This window comes from Pelecanus crispus, chromosome 9 (assembly GCF_030463565.1).
Source record: "Pelecanus crispus isolate bPelCri1 chromosome 9, bPelCri1.pri, whole genome shotgun sequence".
In the NCBI taxonomy this organism is placed as follows: domain Eukaryota; kingdom Metazoa; phylum Chordata; class Aves; order Pelecaniformes; family Pelecanidae; genus Pelecanus; species Pelecanus crispus.
The window spans coordinates 5,364,131-5,370,599 of NC_134651.1; positions in this window are offsets into that span (position 1 = coordinate 5,364,131).

A 6,469-nucleotide genomic window follows, 5' to 3' on the forward strand; every position below is an offset into this window, starting at 1 on the left:
ATCAAGAGGCATGTATCATTTCACATGATTGTCGCTACTTCTAAAAACCAAAGTACTTTGTAGATACCTTCACGTACTGCTTGCACTGTCCACAATAGCCATAACTTAAAACATTTTTATGGACATCTAGTTATCCTCCCATTTCCTTGGGTATATTCTTCTGGCTATAAGCAATAACACTTCATGAATTGCATATCTGTTGCTCTGCGAATTGGTACTTTCATATACCTCCTATCACCTTCAGGCAGGCTCTCCTGTATCTCAACTCCACATCTAAGCGTGCCGTAGTGGATTGTGTAAGTAGACCCTTAGAGCAGTTGGTAGGATGTAGATTTCCCGTTTAGATGCTTGATTACAGCGGTTAGCCTTCGCACTGCTGTCCCCTGTATACCTGTCTGCTTTCACTTGTTATGTAAAAGAAATTATTTTTCAGGTTAAGTCGGCTCAGGTTATAGCCTTGTTTCACAGTACACTGTCTGTCAGTCCCTGTGCTGGAGGGAGAGAGCAGCTGAATGAACGGGAGGAAAAGGGCAACGAACAAAGTAAGCGACTGATGGGAGGAAGTGCCACATTACTTCTGTGGGATTTTCTAGAGGTAAAAGCACAACGTTGCGGGTGTGAGAACAGTAGTGCTAGCTGGAGATGCAGTTTTTGCCCAATCTTTAAATAAATAGAAATCTGAAAGGTTGGATTCCTGGGCCAAGCAAGAAAGGATTGAAGAAACAATTCTTGGATTGTTCTGCAGTACAAAGTGATTGAGTGGATTTGTGAGAATCTTGAGATTTGTAGTAGCAGCCACGTTCCCCCATTGTTGCAGGGCAGCGTGCCCGAAGCAAGGCTAAACCAGTCCAGGAGCTCTTCCTTACCGCTGCATAGCTCCTTTGCACATCCTTCAGGGTAGCCATGACAACCAGCGCCTGGTCCTGGTGAAGAGCTGATGATCTTGTTAACTGCTCAGTGCGTCTTCGCTGCTCAACTGGTGTTCGCTGGTTTCTTCTTGGAGGGAGAGTTGTGTTGATTTTCTAAATTGTTCTTACTAGTTATGCAGTCTCTCCCTCTTTGGTATTGTATCGTTTGATAAGATTGCCTGCAAGAAATCAGCTAGAGTAGAGGTGCCGGCGGCAATTGTCGCGTTTATTAACTGGCAAAGCAGTAGTGGCTGAATTTCACCAAACTTGGCTATCCTTTCATAATTAATCTGTCACAAACGTGATACAATTGTGGTTGGGTTTGAGGGGAAGGAGGTGGCACCCAGCTCCTACCTAAATAGATAGTGTTTTTTTTCCTCTGACCAGCAGGGCTTGCTCCCTAAGAAAATTCATCTCTCACTTTATAAAATTGTTCTGCTAGACTTCTGTCTGTTCCTGCAGATGCTCTTCTTTACAGGAGAGAATGTAATCAATCCTGTTACTTCACTTGCTTTTCTCTCCAAGCTTTTCTTTTATACGCTGATCAGAAGGAATCAGCAGTTTTTCTCATTTGTGCTTCCCACACTTTTGGTGTTTAGCTTGCATGTAGCCAAGAGTAATCTTTAAGGCAACTAATCTTAGTTTAGTGTCTGTGTGCTGAGGAACTAAGGCAATACATCATAGTTTTATTTTCTAGGTTTTTAAAGCCATAAATGAATTTCTTTATAAAACCCACAATCTGTAGAGGTGTAAAAGACAAGGAAATTATAACCCCTTTTCTCAACCTGTGTGTTATGCACAAGATACTAGAATTCAAGCCTTAACTGAATTGTTTGCATCTTCCTACATTGAGTCCAATTCTTACTGTTTCAAAATTCATGGTACTTCATGTCTGTGAACTCAGTTTGGGTTTGTTGATATGAGATCTCAAAATATCTTGGCTTACAGAGGATGCTTGCCCCTGTTGCATTTTTCTGAAAGCATATGTGATCAACTGAATAGTTCAGAGTTTGTGGGTGTGAGGGGGTGATGTTGTTCTACTTCCTCTTAGTCATTCCAGCCTTATGCTTGGGGAAAGACAAGAGCTATAGTTAATCAGTGCTGTATTCTAGTCTATTAATCTTTTTCTTCAAACATTATTAAAACTGGTGTTCCTTCTGTACTGGAGTACCTTTTTGCTGGCCACAGGGCAAGTGAATGGGAATGCTGCCTTTACACTGAGCTGGTTGTGACCTGTTGTGGAAATGTTGTAGGCTGAATTTTGGGAGTGATGACATCTTTGCAGAAGGTGTCTGAAATGTTGAGTGAAAAAGTTTCCCAGGAATTGAACTAGCCATGACCTCAATGCAAGTAACTACTGAACAACATATATCTGGAATCTCTTTTTCATTATTTTAAGCAACATGTGAGGGAAGTGACAAAAACCAAGAAAAATCAGAAAGAGAGGAGTGCCTTCATTTAAGATGGCTGCAAGAAACTTAAACCCTGTACAGAGCAGTGTCCAAAAGCGAAAGAAGCCCCCAGACAAAACAGGCATGTCTCTGTACCCAGAGCAGAAACACCAGAAGAATCATGCAGGAATGTCAAACTGAGTGGAGTTGGTGTTCAAGTAAAGAAGTGTATGTGTGTTAACGAAGCCCGTTCACACCGAAGTTGTGGTCAAAGTCGCCAGATACACCTGCACAGGCACAACCGTGCAGTAGTGTCTCGTCTGGAGGCACAGGTGTTTCTCAGGTTTTTGAAGCGATATTGCATTGTTTAGCGTTCTGTTGCTGCACTTTTTCCCTGAGAACAGTTGCGAGCAAGAGCAAAACTAATACTCTGACAAACCTCTGTAGCTAGTGATGATTTGTGATACGCAGTTGTTTTCCAAGAGGCGGCTATTGCAAGGAGCATGTCTGTCTGCCTGCACTGACTCTTTGAGTGCCTGGTAGGAGAAAGTGGTGTTCATGCCTCAATTAAGATAAAATAAAACAAAACTTAGATTCTGACTGAGACTGGCCCTCAAATGAGAAATTCGTATCTTTGGTCTTAACATCTGTGTGACTGAGTAGTGGAAGTAATTTTAACAGCTTTTTTTTGTTGTTCATATAGGTACCCAATAAATGCAAAATGTATGCAGTAACATTTAAAACCGATGGTTCTTGATTTTTTTTTTTTAAACATTGTTCAGTGTGGACTTTGACTCCTTTTTAGCTGATGCGGTATTATTTAACTAGATTTCATTGATGCAGAACAGCAATGACAGACTGCACTGCTGATGACTGCGAGGAAGAGTCTAAAAAGACCGACTGAAAAGTTTGATGATACTCACGGGAATTGTTTAACGTCCTGGACGTACATTACATAATGTTCAGCTTCATTTCCTTCACTTAAATTATGTTTGTGAATAGGGTACAGTCAATTTAAAAAATGCTCTCTGTACTGCTGTGGAAACAAAACAGAGTGCCCTCGACTCCTACTGAAGAGAGATGCTGAGAACATGCTGCACCATAATAAGTGCTTGGCTGTTCTTTGGATCAAGACCTGCTGCATGAAGAGGCATGAGGAAGCATAAAACCAAAAGTAATATAGCCTAAAGTAAGGCAGAATCAGACAGGCAGCAACTGTTACGACTAGAATGATAATTAAGAGCTGGATTCCCAGTTGTCAGTAGAACAGTGTACGCTTGTACCAGCAAGTGCAAGAAGAATTGAACTGAAGAATTTACTGCAGACATCTCAGATTAAACTGGTAAGATTAGACCATTGTCACGTTGGCTGGCAAGGCTTCATCAGATGTCCGTTCTGTTTTACAGCCTTCTCCCCACTGACCATCTCCCACAGATCTTCAGTTTGCTTTAAAACATCTTCCCTTACGTTGTACTCTTACTCATACATTGTAAGAAAGTTATATTTTCATGAATATCTTAAGAAAGCACTGCCAGCAAAACTGCTGGCCACATCTTCTGCCTATACCTGGGAGCTTCTTCCCGCCTCCCTGGCTCTTCCTTTTCCCTGGATGTGTGTACGAGGAACTTCTCTGTGAAGTCTGTTAGAAAACCTCTCTAGACTAAAAGTGATGTGGAAGGGGAAGCGTGGGGAGATCTGAATTGTTTGCCACACAAAGACCAGTGATGGAGTGCTGAATAGCTGCCTCTGCAACTAAAAGGCTGGGGAAATTTCCTTTTTTAAAACTGAAGATTATCTTACGTCTGTTGAAACCTTGTCAGGTCTCAAAGTGAGCTCAAACAGTTCTTGATACGGGGCGGCGGGAAGCTTAGCTCTCTCTGTAATTGCATCCGTGTTGAGCAGCGCAACTTGTTTGCTTAGATTAGGATGTGAGATTCCCCAAATTTGCAGGCCAGTTTAAAAGCCACGATTGATGCTTTGCATTCATCCTCAACAAAACACAGATGAGCTTCTGCTTATCTGGTTTTTTTGAGTACTATTTTTGATGCTGCTATAGACCTCCTGCGTGCCATAAGTTTATACACCATCCTTGCCTTTAGGATGAGAGACTAATACTGGGCTCCGTCTATCACAGGGATGTGCTGAACGAAGTCTTATATTATGTAATGTTAGGAGAGATGTGTGCTCTTGGTTTTTTTAAAGAAAGAAATCTAGAATGCCCAGAATCACAGAGAAAACAGAGAAATCCAGTTATTTTCTATAACAGAAACCTTAATATCCTTAAGTCAATAATTAATAAATGGACAGGCTGAAAAAAAACCCCAACCTACTATTAAGAAAAGCAGTTATTGGGGAAGTTTGTGGTATGTTGATGTTTTTGGACAATAAAGATAGTCTCAGTCTTTATGACGTGAATAGCGATGGTCGTGGCTCAGACTGAAGTGTTTTCCATCGGGCGGCGGCAAAGTGCCGGATAGTTTTATAAGTGTACTGAAATATGGAGGCATCAAGTAGTAAGTACAATATGAAGCTGGCGCTTTAGGCTTATATGACTTATTCTGTGCCATTCTTAAATAGAATAAGAGCCTTGGGTGGAGATTTTTGATATCTTGCTAAGAATCAGAGGAAGATTGATCGGGTAGTCCAGAGAGATGAAGTGATTACAGCATAGAGGAGGGCTTATTAGAAATTGAGAAAAGGGGCATATTTCATACATGTCTGGAAGCAATCGTGAGAGAGGAGATGTGGGGCAGGGGAGAAACAAGGCTCTAGCTACCGTGTCACACTAAAAGCCTGTCCTTTTCCCCTGAAGCATGTATGATTGCTGCACCGGTTCATCTGTTTAATTTTCTCAGTGAAAAAATAAACAAAAGGCTGATCTGTGGCTAGGGGACAGGAGGAATCTTAACTAGTGACTGCATCAGTTGCTGCCAAGGCACGTCTATGTACCCTGTTGCTTTTTATATTTTCTCAGCTACAGAATCTGAGTAATAATGCTTAAATTATGTATCATCCAGTGTTGTGCGAGTTAATTAGATAATGCTGCATAGTCCTTTGAAGATGAAATGCATAATATAAAGCTTACTAAGGGTCTCTGTGTCAGGTATATAGAAACCCATGGTAACGGCAGGCACAGGAGAGCTGGGAAGCATAAGGCAGAAGCACTTGGGCTGGCTGCATGCAAATTGACTTCAGTTGAGCAACAGAATAGCACATTCACACAAATTTGTCCCATGCTGACAAGCCCTGCAGACTGGCACAACAACATGTAAACACTTCTGGACTAACGCTTTTAGTCTTGTACTGTCTAACCTACTGCTTCAGGGATCTTTGCTTCATTATGGGTTAGAGGTACCGAAAATGGCAAAGAGAAGGAACTGAAATGCAAGTTCTGTTGGCTTGGTGTTTCTGACCCAAGACACTTGGCAGTAGTGGGTCATATGCCAACGGAGCATGAAGTTTAAAGGAAAAATGGAAGGATGGAGACATACGTACGCTGCTCCAGGAGCTGGAATTTTAATATCGGTAGTTGTGTGATGAGCTAAATTGGGATGGAGTGAGAACTGTTGCTTACTGAAGCAGTTTAGCAGAGCTTGGAGGATGGATTAGTCAAAAGCATTAGTGCTAACCCCTTTTTTCTATTTAGTTTACTTTCTTGTTTCCCCTGTTGGATCTTTCTCACTGGTGTATGCAAAACTTTATCTTCTAAAGATCTCTGAGGAGGTGTTGTCTCTTAGCCAGCATAACCACCTAACTTCACCATTATTTACTAACAAAAGGGATTTCGTTTGGTTACCAAGGCATGATTTATTTTCTCTCAAAGACTTTTTGGCTGCTTGCCATGTGTTTTGCAACTGAGCAACATCATGGTACGTTTTGTTTGTCACCAGTGTCAGCAAGCTCTCTTACCCTGCTTGAAATAGTTTGACCAGTTTGGGGCTTAGAGTGACTGAACTAAGTCACATCTTACTGGAAGGTCAAATGAAAGAAATGTGGATTTGCAGGTCTCCTTGGTGAAGAAATACAGAAATATATACTAATTCCAGATCAGCATTGCTTAACAATGACAACAGCAAAATTAAGAAGTAAGAGTAGGAAAGGCGTTGTTGCTATGTCCTTGAGGTCTTTTTCTGTAGAAGTCGTGTTTTGTTAATCTATTGCTGAAAGATT